The sequence below is a fragment of the Phoca vitulina genome, unplaced genomic scaffold, assembly GCF_004348235.1.
Source record: "Phoca vitulina isolate PV1807 unplaced genomic scaffold, GSC_HSeal_1.0 scaffold24, whole genome shotgun sequence".
Lineage (NCBI taxonomy): Eukaryota > Metazoa > Chordata > Mammalia > Carnivora > Phocidae > Phoca > Phoca vitulina.
Genome location: NW_022589727.1, coordinates 25708520 through 25726885, shown reverse-complemented (window position 1 = coordinate 25726885; position 18366 = coordinate 25708520). Strand labels below are relative to the sequence as shown.

The 18366-nt window shown below is 38.1% G+C and overlaps 1 non-coding gene across 1 annotated transcript; it reads right to left on the bottom strand.

The window, feature by feature from the left end:
- Positions 1–11503: 11503 nt before the first annotated feature.
- On the bottom strand, positions 11504–11610 carry LOC116642876. Its single transcript, XR_004301408.1, has one exon. It is a non-coding gene; the product is annotated as a U6 spliceosomal RNA (small nuclear RNA).
- Between the last annotated feature and the right edge of the window lie 6756 nt (positions 11611–18366).

Here is an 18366-nt window from a genome sequence, read left to right as displayed (position 1 = left end):
TAGGAGCTCTGGATATGTCTGTGATAGACTCTCCCCCCGTATGTCCTTGGGCCATGGAGCTGCCTCTGTCTGTTGATCCCATCATAGATGTACTGCAGTTTAGCTAGAAGGACCTGGACATGGCAGTTAAAGCCAGGTAAATGGAAAATCTGGCATTAAAAAGCAATACGAGGAGCTCCACATGAAACGCCTGGAGATGGGGAAAATTCTGGATGGATTTTTAAGGACTGTACCCCAGGTGAGGAAGCTGAAACAGAAGGAACTTGCCAAAGCTGAAATCTAGGTCTGAAAGAAAAAATCAACTTATTATAGACACGAACTCTATGAACACATCTTTCTCTGACTCTTCAAGAGATTTGAAAAGCAGAAGGTGATTGAAGACTATCCCCAAAATGAAGAAGCATATTGAGGGCTACATATTATGAATTGAAATGGAAGGCCAAAGATACCAAGCATTAAAGGCCCACACAGAAGAGCATCTCAATCTAGCAGATAAGGAAATTGACCAGGTCAGAAGGAGGGCCTCAGTGGCCTATTGGCCTTCTAGGTGAGATTGGTAAGGGGCCAGATGTGAAACCATTCCCTGCAGACCATTCAGCAGAAGTCTAAAGAAAATGATGAACTGATCATCACTGATCATGAACTGATCTGTTACAATCTGATTTCGGGGGTGGAAAAATCTGATGTGGAAGCCACTGATCTGTGGCCCTCTCTCCCCTCTCCTATCTCTCCATGTAACTGTAAGCAAGCCTCATGTACTTCTCTTATTTTTCTTTTAGTGGAGATCTCAATGATCCTCAAAAAAAGGGTGGCTATATAAAAGTAAGTATGAGATATTTTGACATCTGAGTTACATTTTTAGCTGTACTTATTAAATGTTGATGCTCATTAGGGAGTTTTTGTATCCTATGCAATATGCGCTTGTGAGGTTTGTTGAAAAAAATCTTTTGGTGCCGTATCTTATAATTTTTTTTCTGTGGGAAAACCACTGCTTTAAACTATTGGTCAATATGTCCAAGATTCATTTTTTTTTGTTGTTAGAACATGTGTGCTGCAGAAGTGTAGTAGATGTTGAGGGGCCCAGTTTCCTTACAAACTCCTATAATGCTAACTGGCAATGATAAGATAATTGTTATAACCTTTTAATCACATTTTGCAAAAATATAATTAGAGGTTTGGCCACAAGTTATATGCATCTTTAAAAACACCACCTTCACAAAATCAGTAACAAAACTACAAACTGCTCAAGCTGGGTTCTGTCTCCTTTGTAAACTGCATGTTTTTAAAATAGTTTTAAATAAACTATGGGGTAAAAAGTTTAAAAGGCCATAAAACAAGAATCCAATATGCATTCTTTACACACAAAAGCATGTTTTACCAGACATCAGAATATGCACTTAAAATTTTTTCTCAGAACAAAACCGTGCTCCTGAGGTCATGTTTTGTCTTATGCATCTGTTTCTCTAACACCTAGTACTGGGCATATAGTAATGCAAGATATATATTTAAGGTCTTAAAAGTAAATACTTTTTCCATGTAATGGGCAGTGCCTCTGCCCAAAAGGCAAAATCTTTGAGACCTGTGGTTTCAGAACAGAAAATTAAGGATGGAACCAGTACAGAAAGCTGGTTCCTGGGGAGAAACGTCAATTTGGCTGGCCGGCACACTAACTCTAGAAGCTGTCTCCTGGCCTGAGCTACCCAAATCAGTTCCCACCGGGGTGTGACGAACTCAGGCACTTCCTAGGTTGGTCCTGCCTTTCAAAGGCAGTGGGCAGCAGTCTTAAGAGGTGGCAGGGACGTGATTCTGGATGGGCGGTTCAGTTTCTCACCGGTCCCTGCCAGTGGCTGGGTTGCTGGACAGGGTACAAGGGCAGTGGGTTGGCAAGAACAGGCGGCGGCCAAGCTTCCAAGCAGGGGTCAGGGCCCAGCAGCAGGGAACTGGAGAGCTCGTCCTGCACTTGATCTTAGCCAAAAGGCCGAGAAGCGATGGAGAGCTCTTTCTGCATTAAAGCCAAGTGCAGTGGCTCACAGCCGTCCCTCCCCAAATGAGGGGTCCCTACCGGCTTGTTTTCTACCCTTTTCAGCCAAACGCCCGCTTCAGCGGGTCCACGAAGCCCTCGAAATTGAGCCAGGATGGGCCTCCCCCTCTCGATGTAGGGGACTACCCACTCCTCGGCCGTCCCAGTGAGGCGGCTAGTTAAAAATGCCACCTTTAGGGTGTCGTTGGAGAATCTGGCCTCTAAGAACCGTATGTAAGAGGCTGCCTGGATCAAAAACTCGGGAAGTCGGGCGGAGTCCATTAAACGTTTGGGGGGGTGGGTGGTGGTGAGGGAAGCCGGCGGGCGGACACACCGGGCCAGCAGGCTGGCCTTCTCGCACGGCCGCCACCGCACCCGGTGCGTGAGCTCGTTGTTCTCCCCGCGGAGGGCATGATTCTGTGTCATGAGGTCCTGCAGTACGACCGCCAGGGCGCCCACGACCGCCCGCCGGGTTCCGTCCTGGCGGCCGCGTTGCCGGAAGTGCGTGTCAGACTCGGGGGCGGGTCGCCACGGGGCGGGCCCGCGGACCAGGCCGGGCCTAGGCCCGGTAGCCGGGGGACAGTCTCGCCCGGGACTAGTGGCCGGGAAAGTGCGAACCGGGAGCGCTGAAGCGGGCTGGCGGGAGCTAGAGAAGGAAACCCGGGGCAGACGGGCGCGGGGCTCGGCGGAGGAATCTGCGTTCGTGGCGGCGCGCGAACTGCGAAGGCGCCCTCCGCGGGATGGGCGCGCAGGTCCTTAAAGGGAAAGCGGCCCGCCTGGCAGCGGAGCGCTGGCCGAGGGGGCTGTGGCGTCCTCCGCCCATTCCCCAAACACTGTAGTCTTAATGTTTATTGAGAGTGTTGCACGGTCCCGGTTCTTCACGTGAAAGCCTGGCAGCTACAAGGAAGCAGTTCTAATGAAGCTCTCCGTGCCTCCAGAAGACACTACCCCCGGGCCGGACGGGACAAGGAGCAGCTGCGCTCTCTCCTATGGAGTTGGCTCTCCTGTGCTAGGCGCCTTACAGAATCTCATACGATCTTCCCGACTCTCTGAAGCTCAAGCTGTTTTTCCTGGAGGTCAAAGGCAGCTCAGAAAGAACACAAACTTACCCCGGCTACAAAATGGGTGGAATACTGGGACAGCGCTTCCTGAATGCCAGGTCTTTGGACATGAACTTAAACTTCAGGTGGTGGGCAGGGTTCGTAGATAGGAAAGGACCATGTCTGCATTAATGCTGTCTATATCTATGTTAATGAAGGGAATGTATACCATCTGCTTCAATTCAGCCACTATTTACAGTGCTAGTTGTGAGCACTGCTTCTCTCCTAAAATAAGGCTCTGCTCTGACTCCCTTCCTACCCAACCGCTCTCATATTTTTTCCATCAGTGTTGATACAGTAGGTAAAGAAGGCTTCAAATAAAATAAGATTTCCTGAGGAAACCGCAGGCATTAAATTGTGTTAAAATACTTTCAAAAGCATGATATTAAACTAGATGAACTTTGATGTCAATTACCTAAAGTATATGTACCTCGAGAAAGAAAAATATACAACAAAAAAGTTGTTATCTATGGGTGGTAAAATTTTTACTTTATATGTCTCTATTTTTGAAGTGATTTTATAGTTAAAAACAATAAAATTTATTTAAAATGAAAAGAAATTATGGAAATATAAAAGAAATGCTTTCAAATTTTAACATGCTTGTTATATAAAGGGAATTTTGGAAACCGTGAAGGATGGATATAGAACTTAGATTGCATTTCACATCTCAGGCTTAATCTGAAGAACATGTAGTATTCTTGTAATCTTTTGTAGCTAGAAATTGATTTTTTTTATTGAGGAAGAGATAACATGTCATCATATTCACTTCATCTAAAAAAGGAAAACCATTTACTGAGTCAGTATAATTTATGGGATTTTTCTGGAGCTACAGATAGTATCAAAATGTCATTTAAAGTTTCAGAGCCAAAATGAACTCTTACATTGGCCTCAATATAAGATTTATGAACCCAAATTCAAGACTGGGCAATCATGCTGAAAATACTCAGGGTATGCCTGCTATTAACAGTGAAAGCTACACATATTTTCTTTTGCAAATACCATACTTTACAAAGTATATTTTTAAAAAAACCTACGTTGCCAACATATGAAAGATGCTTTATAAATATGTAATGTATATATTTAAGTTATGAAGCCTAATAATAAAGCAAACATTCTTGAATCAATGACTTAAGATTAAGACTTAGATTGTGGAATTTACTGTGTGGTATCCCCCTAGCCTATCTTTCCTGAGTTAACCAGTATCCTGAAGGTTGTTAACCACCCTCTGACTTTTAGAAACATAGAGTTTTAGATTTATCTCTCAATACCTATAGATCTATTTGCTTAGTTGGTGTGAGCCAAGCTACTCATGCTGTTTGACAAGGTCCAAGTATGGGGGACGATCCTGAAAACAGGAGACTCCACAGCTGGCTCCTGCTCTTCTCTTTCATTTTGTTTATGGCAATCTTTGTAATTGTGGGAATATTTCTGGGGTTTCATGATAAAGTGACTACTCATCTTAGTTACGCCTATCTAAGCAATCATAATGAAACTAATTCCACGAGGCCCCCCAGGCGCCTCAGAAGCGGCAAGATTCTAAGAAAGGAACAGCTTAAGCTGTTCCACAGTTCACTATATTTCCTGCGCTATAGAACAAAGTAACAAGACGGTCACGCTCTGTCTAGCTCCTTTCTCTTTGCGTATTTTTTAGTTTTAGCGAAAGTCAATAAGCAGAAATCAATAAAGGTCATGTTAATCATTACAAAGGAAAAATGAAAGAAGGCTATGTCTGTAATCCAGAAAATGATCTAAGATTATCTCGATAAATTGTAAAAAAACATAATCACATGTTACGAAAGTATGGAAAAAAAATCCTAACATATAAATAAAGTTCCTACGAGGCTGTCAGGAGGAGATGCTTGCAACCTGATCCTGTGTCTGTGTCTCCTCATTCGCTGACGCCATCCTTTCCTACAAGAGACCCACCCCGGCTGGAGCTGGACTCCGGCACTTAGTATTGCTTATTTCTCAGCTTTTTAAAAAATAGTATCAGACTGCTTTAGATTTCTGCAACTTGCTTCACTTATTGAAAATTATGTTTCTTTTTTTTTTTTTTTTTTAAGATTTTATTTATTTATCTGACAGAGAGAGAGAGAGAGAGAGAACAAGTAGGCAGAGAGACAGGCAGAAGCAGGCTGCCCGCTGAGCAGGGAGCCCGATGCGGGGCTCGATCCCAGGACCCTGGGATCATGACCTGAGCCGAAGGCAGCCACTTAACCGGCTGAGCCACCCAGGTGCCCCTGAAAATTATGTTTCTAAAATTGCTTCAAATTGTGTCATTCATGCAGCATTAATTTGTTTCTTTTTATTGCTGCATAATATACCATGGTTCATGTGTGCATTTTCCTGATACTGGATATTTGAATTGTCTCTGGCTGTTTGCTATTTTAAATGATACATTATTATTCTTGTATGTATCTTCTGGCCCACATGTTAAGAATTGCTTTAGGGTTACATTTAGGTTTAGGATTAGAATTGCTACATCAGAGCGCATGTTAAACGTTACATGATAATGCTACATTGTTTTCTAAAATGCTTGTGTCAGTTATACTTTCAACAACACTTGGTATTTTCTGATCTCTTCGCCACTCTAGTAGGAGTAAAATTATGTCTAACTGGTTCTTTTAATTTGCATTGTCTTTATTTTTAAAATATGTTTGAGCAGCTTTTCACATGTTTTTTGACCATTTACATTTCTTATTGTGTGCCATGCTTATTTATGCATTTTAGCCATTTGGGGGAGGATTTCCTTCCTGCCTGTCTTCCTTTCTTTTTAAGTGTAATTGACAACAATGTCCTATTACAGTGATTCGATCACAGTGATTCGATATTTTTATACATTATGAAATGATCCCCATAAGTCTAGTTATCATCTATCACCATCTAAAGTTATTATAATATTATGGTCTATATTCTCTATGCTGTATATTACATCCCCAAGCGTATTTCTTTTATAACTGGAAGTTTGTGTCTCTTAATCCCCTTTACCTATTTCACCCAACCCTTAAACCCTCCCCACTGTGGTAACCAACAGTTTACATCCTGTATTTATGAGTCTGTTTCTGTTTTGTTTTCTTTTTTTAGAGTCCATATATGAGTGAAATCATATGGCATTTATCTTTCTCTTTATTACTTATTCACTTAGCATAATGCCCTCTGAGTCCATCCAGATCATCACAAACAGCAAGATATCATTCTTTTTTATGACTAATACTTTATTGTGTGTATATATATCTATCTATCTATGGATTCATCTATGGATGGACACTTAGGTTGCTTCCATATCTTGGCTATTGTAAATGGTGCTGCAGTGGACATAGGGGTGCACTATCTCTTCAAATTGTTGTTTTCATTTACTTTAGATAAATACACAGAAGTGGAATAGCTAGATTGTCTGGTAGTTCTATTTTTAATTTTGTAAGGAATCTCCATGTTTTTTCATAGTGGCTGCACAATTTACATTCCTACCAACAGTGATCAATAGTTTTTTTTCTCCACATCCTCACCAACATTTGTTATTTTTTGTTTTTGATAATAGCCAATCTAAAAGATAACAGGTGATATCTTATTGCGGTTTTGATTTATACTTCCCTGATGATTAGTGATTAGTTGAGCATCTTTTCAAGTGCCTCCTGGCCACCTGGATGCCTTCCTTCAAAAAATGCTTATTCAAGTTCTCTGCCCATTTTAAAATCAGATTGTTTCTTTTGATATTAGGTTGTATGAGTTCTTCATATATTTGGATATTAACCCTTATCAGATGAATGATTTGCAAATATCTTCTCCCATTCTGTAGGTTGCCTTTTGTTTTGTTGATTGTTTCCTTTGCTGTGCAAAGGTTTTTTATTTTGGTGTAGTCCTAATTGTTTATTTTTGCTTTTATTTCCCTTGCCTGAGGGACAGATCCATAAATATGTTGTTAAGGCCAATGTCCAAGAGTTGCTGCTTATGTTTTCATTTAGGAGTTTTATGGTTTCAGGTCTCACATTTAGGTCTTTAAGCCATTTTGAGTTTATTTTTGTGTATGGTGTAAGAAAGTGGTCCAGTTTCATTATTTTGCATGTTGCTGTCCAGTTTTCCCAGCACCATTTGTTGAAGAGACTGTTTTCTCCCCATTGTGTATTCTTCCTTTGTCATAGATTAATTCATCATATGTATGTGGGTTTATTTCTGGACTCTCTATTCTGTCCCACTGATCTATGTGTCTTATTTTTGTGCCAGTACTATACTGTTTTGATTTCTACAGCTTTGTAGTATATCTTGAAATCTGGGATTGTGATGCCTCCAGGTTTGTTCTTGTTTCTCAGGATTGCTTTAGCTTTCAACGTCTTTTGTAGTTCCGTACAAATTTCCAGATTCTTTTTCTAGTTCTCTGAAAAATGCTATCGGTGTTTTGATAGGGATTGCATTGAATCTGTAGATTGCTTTGGGTAGTATGGACATTTTAACAATATCAGTTCTTCCAATCCATGAGCATGGTAGATCTTTCCATTTGTTTCTGTTGTCTTCTTCAGTTTCTTTCATCAGTGCCTTTTGTTATCAGAGTATAGGTTTTTCACCTCCTCGGTTAAATTTATTCTTAGATGTTTAATTATTTTTGGTGCAATTGTAAATGGATTGTTTTAATTTCTTTTTCTATTATTTCTATTTCTATTGTTTTTATTTTTTAATAAAAATAATTTATTTCTATTATTTTTAATTTCTTTTTCTATTATTTCTATTTCTATTATTTATGTACAGGAATGCAATAGATTTCTGTATATTCATTTTGTATACCGCAACTTTACCAAATTTATGCATTAGCCTACTAGTTTTTTGGTGGAGTCTTTAGGGTTTTCTATGTATAGTATCATGTTATCTGGACATGGTGACAGTTTTAGTTCTTCCTTACCAATTTGGAGGACTTTTATTTCTTTTTCTTGCCTGATTGCTGCAGCTAGGACTTCTAGTATTTTGTTGGATAAAAGTGATGAGAGTGGACATCCTTGTCTTTTTCCTGACCTGAGAGGAAAATCTTTCAGTTTTTCACCATTGAATATGTTGTTAGCTGTGGGTTTTTATATGTAGGCTTTATTATGTTGAGGTATGTTTCCTCTAAACCCACTTTGCTGAGTGTTTTTATTATGAACGGATGTTGTATTTGTCATATGATTTTTCTGCATTTATTGATTATTTATGGTTTCTATCCTTCCTCTTGTTAATGTGATGTATCACATTGATAGATTTGCAAATATTGATACACTTCTGCATTCCTGGAATAAATCCTACTTGATCATGGTGAATAATCATGTATATTCTTGAATTCACTTGATGTATTTAATGTATTGTTGATTTTGGTTTGCTAATATTTTGTCGAGGATTCTTACATCTGTGTTCATCAGGGATTTAATTGTATTTTTATTTCTAGAAGTTTATTTATTTTTAAAGTAAGTCTATTTTGATAGTCTGATGTCTTTCGATGTACAGGTATATCAGTTAATAATTTTTCATTTCCTGGCCATGTCACAGTTGTTAAATGGTAGAGCCCAGAGTTAAATTCAGGTCTAACTACAGAAGCTATTTCTTTTAATTATACCAGTATTTTCTACCCTTCAATATATGAATAGATCCGTCATAATTTTTTACAGGCAAGTACTGTATTAATAATTGATTAAATACATGAATATATGCATTAATATGTCTAAAGCCCTTAAAACAGTGCCTAGCAAATAATACATGTTCAATAAATGCTAGGTATTATTTTTAATATTTTTCTTTATGAAATTAGCTTTTCAAATTTATTTACTTTAGTGTTATGTCAATTGTACTATCTGTGATGTTATAGTTTTGATATCTAATACATTTATTTTAATGCAGTTTAAGGAATCTATCTGTTAAAATGTTTATCCATATATGCTTCAGATATCTTTTGTACCATCAATGCTATGTGTACCACACTGAATAAAACACAATTTAACAGCTTCTCAATAAACACGTTTTGAATTTGAATAAATATTTCTTTAATTCTGTTGTTAAACTAAAGAATAGTTAATAGCTGAATACTCATCTGAGGTCCATTTACCTCCTGTCTGTGTGACTTTGGGCAGTTTAACCTCTCCATACCTCAGTTTTTCTTCTTTAAATTGAAGGCAATTTTGGCTATAATTAAGTTTAAAGGAAGTATTGTATGTATAACTTTTTGACATAATGCTTGTTACATAGTAAGGACTCAAGACTATTAAGTAGCATTATTACCTTATTTATTTTTTTTTTTTTTTAAATTTTTTTTTATTGTTATGTTAATCCCCATACATTACATCATTAGTTTTAGATATAGTGTTCCATGATTCATTGTTTGTGCATAACACCCAGTGCTCCATGCAGAACGTGCCCTCCTCAATACCCATCACCAGGCTAACCCATCCTCCCAACCCCCTCCCCTCTAGAACCCTCAGTTTGTTTTTCAGAGTCCATCGTCTCTCATGGTTCTTCTCCCCCTCCGATTTCCCCCCCTTCATTCTTCCCCTCCTGCTACATTCTTCTTCTTCTTTTTTTCTTTCTTAACATATATTGCATTATTTGTTTCAGAGGTACAGATCTGAGATTCAACAGTCCTGCACAATTCACAGCGCTTACCAGAACACATACCCTCCCCAGTGTCCATCACCCAGTCACCCCATCCCTCCCACCCCACCCCCCACTCCAGCAACCCTCAGTTTGTTTCCTGAGATTAAGAATTCCTCATAGCATTATTACCTTATTTTAAAGTCCTCTGAGGAGAAATTATAAAAGTTCAGGAATTGAGCATTTAAACAATCCTCCTGGAAGGTAATAATCTACATAAGGGCTATTATTTCAAGGATCTCTCTCTTTTTATGCATAATTTTAAAAAATTATGGTAAAATTCACATATGATAAGATTAACCATTTTAAAATGAACAATTTAGTGCCATTTAGTACAGTCGTGATGCTGTGCACTTTCATCACTCCAAAAGGAAACCCTGTACCCATTAAGCAGTTGTTCCCCATTTTTCCCTTCTCCTGCCCCTGGTAACTACCAATTTGTGTTCTGTCTGTATGGATTTTCCTATTCTGAATATTTCCTATAAATGGAATCATACAATATGCGGACTTTTGTATTTGGCTTCTTTCATTTAATATCTGTTTTCAAGTTTTACAAATTGTAGCATGTATCAGTACTTCATTCCTTATTATGGTTGAATAATATTCCACTCTAAGTATATACCATAATTTGTTTATCCATTCTTATGTTGATGGACATTTGTACTATTTCTACCTTTTGGCTATTGTGAATAGTACTGCTTTGAACCTGTGTGTATGTTTACTTGTTTGAGTACCTATTTTCAATTCTTTTGCATATTAACCTAGGAGTGGAATTGCTAGGTCCATGGTAAATCTCTGTTTGACTTTTTGAGGAAATGCCAAACCATTTTCCACAGTGGTTGAACCATTTTACACTACCATCAGCAATGTACAAGGGTTCTTTCTCCATACCTTCACCAACACTTGTTATTTTCATTAAGAATAAAGTATAGGTGGGCGCCTGGGTGGCTCAGTTGGTTAAGCGGCTGCCTTCGGCTCAGATCATGATCCCAGGGTCCAGGGATCGAGTCCCGCATCGGGCTCCCTGCTCTGCGGGGAGCCTGCTTCTCCCTCTCCCTCTGCCTGCTTCTCTGCCTACTTGTGTTCTCTCTCTATCTCTCTGTCAAATAAATAAATAAAATCTTTAAAAAAAAAAAAAGAATAAAGTATAGTTATCCTAGTGAGTACATATTCAAGTGGTACATGATTGTGATTTTGATTTGCATTTACCTAATGACTAATGATGTTGAGCATCTTCTCATGTATGCAAATATTGGCAATTTATATATTTCCTTGGAGAGATCATTCATATTCTATTCAGATTCTATTCAGATTCTTTGCCCATTTTTCAAATGACTTTTTGTTATTGAGTTGTAAGAATTCTTCATCTATTGAAGATACTAGGCTTTTTGTCAGATATATGATTTGCAAATATTTTTTCCCATTCTGTAGGTTGTTTATTCACTTTCTTACTAATGTCCTTTGATGCACAAAAGTTTTTAATTTTGATGACCCCTGTGATGTAGGAGTCCAACTTCATTTTTGTGTGTGTATATATCCAGTTGTCTCAGCATCATTTGTTGAAGAGACTATTCTTTTCATATTGAATGGTGTTCGCATGCTTGTAGAAAATCAGTTGGCCATAAATGTATAAGTTTAATTCTGGACTCCCAATATTATTCTATTGATCTATATGTCTGTCAGTATGCCAGTATCACACTATTTTGATTACTGTAGCTTTGTAGTAACTTTTGAAATCAATTTGTGTGAGTTCTTCAACTCTATTCTTCTTTTTACTTATTTTAATATGGAACACTTCATGAGTTTGCGAGGTATCCTTGCACAGGGGCCATGCTAATCTTCTCTGTATCGTTCCAATTTTAGTATATGTGCTGCCGAAGCAAGCACTATATTTGTTTTTAAATGCTGTTTTGGCTATTTGTGGCCTCTTAAAACTCCATGTGAATTTGATTATTGGCTTTTTTATTTCTTCATAAGTGGCCATTGGAATTTTGATACAGAGTGCATTGAATATGTAGATTGCTTTGGGTCATCATCTTAAAAATATTAACTATTCCAGCCCAGAACAAGGGGTAGCTTTCCATTTATTTAGATTTCTTCCACTTCTTTTAGCAGTTTTTAGTGTACTGCATGCTTGATTAAACTTATTTCTAGGTATTTTATAGTTTTGGATGTGATTGTAAATGGAATTTTTTTCTTAATTTTCTTTTTGGGTTATTCATTGCTGGTGTGTAGAAATAAAACTGAATCTTGTATCCTTCAACTTTGTGAAATCAATTGCTAATTGATAAGTTGTAATAGTCTTTCTGTGGATTCTTTAGAGTTTCTATATATAGGATCATGTCATCTGTAAATACAGCTAGTTTTACTTTTCAATTTGTATGCTTTTATTTCTTTATCTTACCTATTTCTCTGGCTAGAACTTCCAGTATAATGCTGAAGAAGTGGTGAAAGCAGGCATCCTTATCTTGCCCTGATTTTTGGGTGAAAACTTTAGTCTTTCACTATTAAATATGATGATCGTTGTGGGTTTTCCGTATGTGTCCTTTATCAGCTTAAGGAAGTTTCCTTGTTTTCCTAGTGTATTAAGTGTTTTTTTTTATAATCATTAAAAAGTGTTGGATTTTGTCATATGCCTTTTCTGCATCAACTGAGATGATCATGTGTTTTTTTCCCCTTCATATAGCATTGCTTTTCACATATTGAATCACTCATGCATTCCTGAGATACATCCCACTTGGTCATGATATATAATTCTTTTAATATGCTGCTGGACTTTGATAGTATTTTTTTTCTGAGGATTTTTTAATGTATATTCATAGGGAACATTTCTTGAAGTGTCTTCGGTAATAGGGTAAAATTGGCCTCATAGAATAAATTAGGGAATGTTCCCTTCTGCTTTTTATTGGAAGAGTTTGAGGAGTATTGGTTTTAATTCTTTTTAAATGTTTGGTAGAATTCACAAGTGAAGCCATTTGGTCCTGGACTTTTCCATGTCAGGAGGTTTTTCTTTCTTTTTTTTAATCACTGATTTAATCTCTTTACTTGTTAAAGGTCTGTTCAGATTTTCTATTCCTCTTGAGTCAGTTTTGGTAATTGTATGTTTCTAGGACTTTGTTCATTTCATCTAGGTTATCTAGTTTATTGGTGGACAATTATTTATAGTATTCTTTTTATTTTTTTAAATTTCTGTAGAATTGGTTGTAATGTCCCTATTTTCTTTTTTTTTTTTTTTAAAGATTTTTTATTTATTTATTTGAGAGAGAGAGAATGAGAGAGAGCACATGAGAGTGGGGAGGGTCAGAGGGAGAAGCAGACTCCCTGCCAAGCAGGGAGCCTGATGCGGGACTTGATCCAGGGACTCCAGGATCATGACCTGAGCCGAAGGCAGTCGCTTAACCAACTGAGCCACCCAGGCGCCCAATAATGTCCCTATTTTCATTTCTGATTCTAGCTATTTGCATCTTCTCCTTTTTCTTTCTTTCTCAGTCTAGCTAAAGTTTGTCAATTTGGTTGATTTTTTTCCCCTAGGAACAAATATTTTGTTTTATTGATTCTCTTGTTCTATTTGTGATTTCATTTATCTCTCCTTTAATCTTCATTATTTCCTTCCCTCTGTTAGTTTTGGGTTTAATTTGCTCTTTTTTTTTTTCTATTTTCTTAAAGTGTGTTATGGACTGAATTGTGTCCCCCCCAATTCATACGTTGAAGCCCTAACCCCTCAATGTGGCTGTATTTGAAGCTAAGGCATTTAATGGGAGGTAATTAAGGTTAAATGAGATCATAAATTTTGTTCTGTTTCTCTGGAGCACCCTGACTAATATATCGTGGATATATTCTTACAGAAAAGTATCTTTCAAGTGCTTCCTACCAAAAAACATTCCTCATAACAAATGAGAACAAGGACAATAATTTCTTTTTTGTGTGGTTCTACCACCTTCTCAAGATGTTTTAAAAGGCTTAAGAGAAAGTACATTGAATGACACTACATGACTACTTTGGACAGGGATAATGTTTGAATAGAGGATGTTAAATTTATTAAAAGGGGTGTGTGAGAAAATTGCCATTTTCAGGACTAGCAAGTTCAAAATCTGTAGGGCAAGCTGGTGGGCTGAAGATTCAGGTATGAGTTGATGGTGTAGTTGTGAGTCTAAAGGCTGAAAGCTCTGGCAGAATTTCTATGTTGTAGTCTGGAGGCAGAATTCTTTCTTTGGCAAACTTTGGCTTTTGCTCTTAAGATCTTCAACCAATTGAATGAGGCCTACCCATGTAACGGAGGGTAATCTGCTCACCTTAAAGTCAGCTGATTTTAAATGTTAACCACATCAAAAAATACCTTCACAGCAACAGTAAACTAGTGTATGACTAAATAACAGTCACCATAGTTTTGCCAAGTTGACACATAGAATCATCTATGTAGAAATTTGATCATTTTAGTGGCACTTGGGTGGCTCAGTCAGTTAAGTGTCTGACTCTTGATATCATCTCAGGTCTTGATCTCAGGGTCATGAGTTCAAGGTCAACATTGGGCTCCACACTGGACATGGAGCCTACTTAAAAAAAAAAAAAAAGAAATTTGGTCTTTTTAGAATAATATTTGAAGATATTAGAAGAGATGGTCTAAACAAAAGTGAGACTTTCTGAGAACTCATCTGAATGTTGGTTTTATTTGACTTGTACTTCTATTAGAAGACAAGTTAAGGGGTGCCTGGGTGGCTCAGTTGATTCATTGTCTGACTTCGGCTCAGGTCATAGTCTCAGGGTCCTGGGTCAAGCCCCACATTTGGCTCTGCACTCCTTGCTCAGTGGGGAGTCTGCTTGTCCCTCTCCCTCTCCTTATGCTTGTGCTCTCTCTGTCTCTCTCTATATATAAATAAAAAATCTTAAAAAAAAGAAGACAAGTTAAATCAGAAATATTTCAAAATAGCCACTTCATTTAGGCAAGTAAATGCATAACCCCTATCTGGTGAGGAGTTAATCAAAATATATTTGAAACTACTGAAAGCCATTATGACAACGGCCACTGCAACTATCAAATAAATCATTGTTTCTGCTGTCTAGGATGCACCCTTCATCACTTGCTCACTCTCTTTGGGGGATCACTGACAGTGACTCAGACTGTGAGTCAGGAAGCAAGATGTCCCCTGATGTCACATTAAAAAGACTTGTGAGACTTACAAACTGCAGGGGCTGGATGAATGGACAAACCCCTATAGCATTGAAACAGCATTTTTAAATGGGTATATTTTTCTTACAGATATCCTTGGGAGACAGTTATTCTGCTTCCTGGGTTGGGCTTTGTTTTGACATGGGCCCTGTACTAAGGTAACAGTCCCCTTTGATCATTTGTCAGCATCTCTGGAGCCTCAGCTGCATCCAACCTTATGGATTTGTTAGGGGCATCAAATGAATAACACATGTGAAAGCATTTTGAAAGGGATCAAACATTAGAAAGTTGATGACACAGTATAGACAAGGTCTGAGGACCAAAGAGATTATAAGATGTGTCAGAATTCATCAGGGGCCACTTGTTGGTTTCAAAGCTTTTACAATATTTAAATGAATTTTGGCATTTTGGCGGGAGGGATGGTTTTATTGAATTTCAGAGCTTACGGTGTGGGAAGGAAGCAGGGCATTAAGGAATTCACTGAATTCAATCTTATAATAGCAGAGGCAGTAATATGGCTTATATGACTATCAGTTTAACAAGGGTAAGTCATTCTTAGAAAGACAGTGTTCTAAGAGCAACTATTTGGTTTATTGTATAAAGTAATAATCATAAAAAATTTTTTGAGAAGGTGTTCTTTTCTGATTCCTCTTTTTCCCCCCTGCATTCCTGTACATTCAGATATTCCCCATCCTACACCTTCATCTTTTCTGCCCCTATGCCCTTTCTGTTACATCAATTAGGACCAAGGCTTCAGTCACTTGCAGCCCAGAATTTTTTAAATCTTTGCTTCTTGCTCTCTTCTGATCTTAAACTACTATTTCCAGCTGCTTGGAAGTGTCAAAAGAATCTCAAACTAAATATGACCTAAATTAAACTCTACCACTGCATCAGCTTCTGCTCCTGAATCTCTATTTTGGCATCACCATTGTATTAGTTAAGTTAACCCTAGCTTCTGGGTAAATCCCCAAATCTTAGTGGCTTAACACAATATGTTTATTTCTTACTGATGCAAAGCCCCAATCAATGGATAAAGGGATGTGAGCTCTTCTTTCAGGAATCCAGGCTAACAGAAGCTCTTCTTTTTATCATCCTCACACTGACATACAGCTGATAGGAGAAGAGAATGGAAGAAAGACCAGGAGAGATTTTTATTAAGACTGAAAGTGGTGCTCATCATCTCCACTCACTCCTTTGACCAAAATTCAGTCACACCTAGCTGTAAGGGAGGCTGAGATATGTAATCTGGTTGTGTGTTCAAAAGTAAGAAGAAATACGCTTAATGGGAATTTAAGAGTATTTTCCATAACTCCTCTTTCAATTCAAATGAAAAAACCTTCTCATCTTTGAGTTTCCCTCTCTTCGTAGCCATCAAATTCAATAGTAAATTCTATCCCACATATCCTGCCACTATCCTATTGTGGACCTTGATCATTTCTTCCTCAGACTTTGGAATAGTTCTCAAAACAACACTCTTGATTGTGATCACTATAATTCATCCTTCATGTTGCCAATGTTGTCTTTCTATAATACCAAACTAATGATGTCACCCTAATGCTTAAACATGCTTCAGGAAGCTCAGGAGAAAATAAAAACTCCTGATAAGGAGATACCTGATAAGGTATCATTTCTGGTTCCATGTCTCATCCTCTGCATGGTAAGCATTTACTTTGTCTTTCTCTGTGGTCCCTACTCCCTAGAAGAAGAACTAGTGGTACTACATACTTCCAGAATAACAGCACATTCTCACCAGATTTTAAGGTTCACAAGGGCTTGTTCTCTGCTATACTTCTGGAGCCAACAAATCTTGGCACTTAATAAGCACTCAGTAACCCTTGAATGAATTGATTTTAGTTTTTTGTGTACATATGTTTGCCATATTGGATTTATAGAACTTAAAAATGAAAAATGAAGATTATTCCTGTTAATTTCTGAGTCTTTTATGGCTGGCACATGGTACATACTAAATAAATTGTTACTGAATTGAGTAAAACAGGTTGTAGGACACATGAGATAAAGTTAATGAGGACGGTTGGCTTAAGATGATAGTAAGATGGCTGTGAAGAAAGAAAGCATTAGACACATACATGCAATAATGCTATTATTTATTTATGAAAAAATATTTATGATTGCCAATTATGTGTCAGAATTGTCCTAGGTGCTAGGGACACAACAATGAATAAAAGCAGATACAACTGTTGCTATTCTGGAGCTCATGCTCTATGACTAAAGAAAACCGGGGCAAGCATACTGAAAGAAAATTAGCATTGAGAGAGCACACGACAAGGGACCCAACTTACACTGTGGAGTCAGAGAAGTGATCCTTGAAGAAAAGGAATTTAAGGTGAGATCTGAAGTACATGAAGGTATTGACCAGGTGGAAGGGAGGGAAGGGGGGACTTTCACAAAGGTAATAGGCCAACTCTCTGTTAGACTAAGTATGGTATGTTTGAAGATCCAAAAAATCCCAGCATGTCTAGAACACAGAGAGTGAAGGGGAGAGCAGTACAAGGTAGGGCTGGAGAAAAAGGCAGGGACTAGACAGTGGGCCATGTTGCAAATTTTGGCTTTCATCCTAAGAGCAATAGAAAGCCATTGAAGTTTTAATTAATGGGGAACATAATTCCTTATTTGTTTTGAAAAGATGACTCTGATTATAGCTGGGATCAGAGCAGTTGTGGGGAGACCAGTTAAAAGGCTATTGCAATTGTCTTAGAAAGGGATGAAGGTAGCTTGGATTGGGAGAGTAGCAAGAAAGAGGAGAGAAATGGACAGCTTTGGGAGTTCTATCAAGGGTCACATAGACAAGATATAGTAGTGTATTGCATGCAGTGGAGGAACACCCTTGCAGTTTCATTTACTAAGTTAGGGAATATTGGAAGAGGATAACAGTTTCATCTGGGACATGTGGAGCCTGCCATTACCAATAACTATAATAATCCTTAATCCCAGTTTCAAACACCCTCTTACACCAGTTCTTATGTTTCCCCTTCACTCTTTCAAATTCCCCTACTCCAGTGTTGCTTTTCTTGCCAGAACCTATAATCCATTGATCGCTCACCATTTCACAGCTTCTCACTCTTTTTGTGATCTCATTGACCACTTTATTCAATTTATATTCCTTCCATAACATCATTATAATCACTCTTTCACTTACATACATGCTGAATTCCCTTGACTTTCTCTTGTTGCATTCTATCTTCTTGGAAAAACCACAACCCTACTTACATTCAATTCTCTATCTGCTCCTCACCTACCCTCGTGCTAGAGAAAAACTAAAAAATCATGCTGAATGGGCTCAGTGTATGTGATAACTAACATCAAATGTGGCCATCATGCTGCCTGGAAATCATACTGGCTTTTACTAAGTACTCAATCTCCAGCCCTCCTTGACTGTTTCACACTGGCCACACCTCAATTCTTTCTTCCACAGTCCTCACTCTAAGCTGAGGAGCTTGCGCCCAATGCACTGAGAA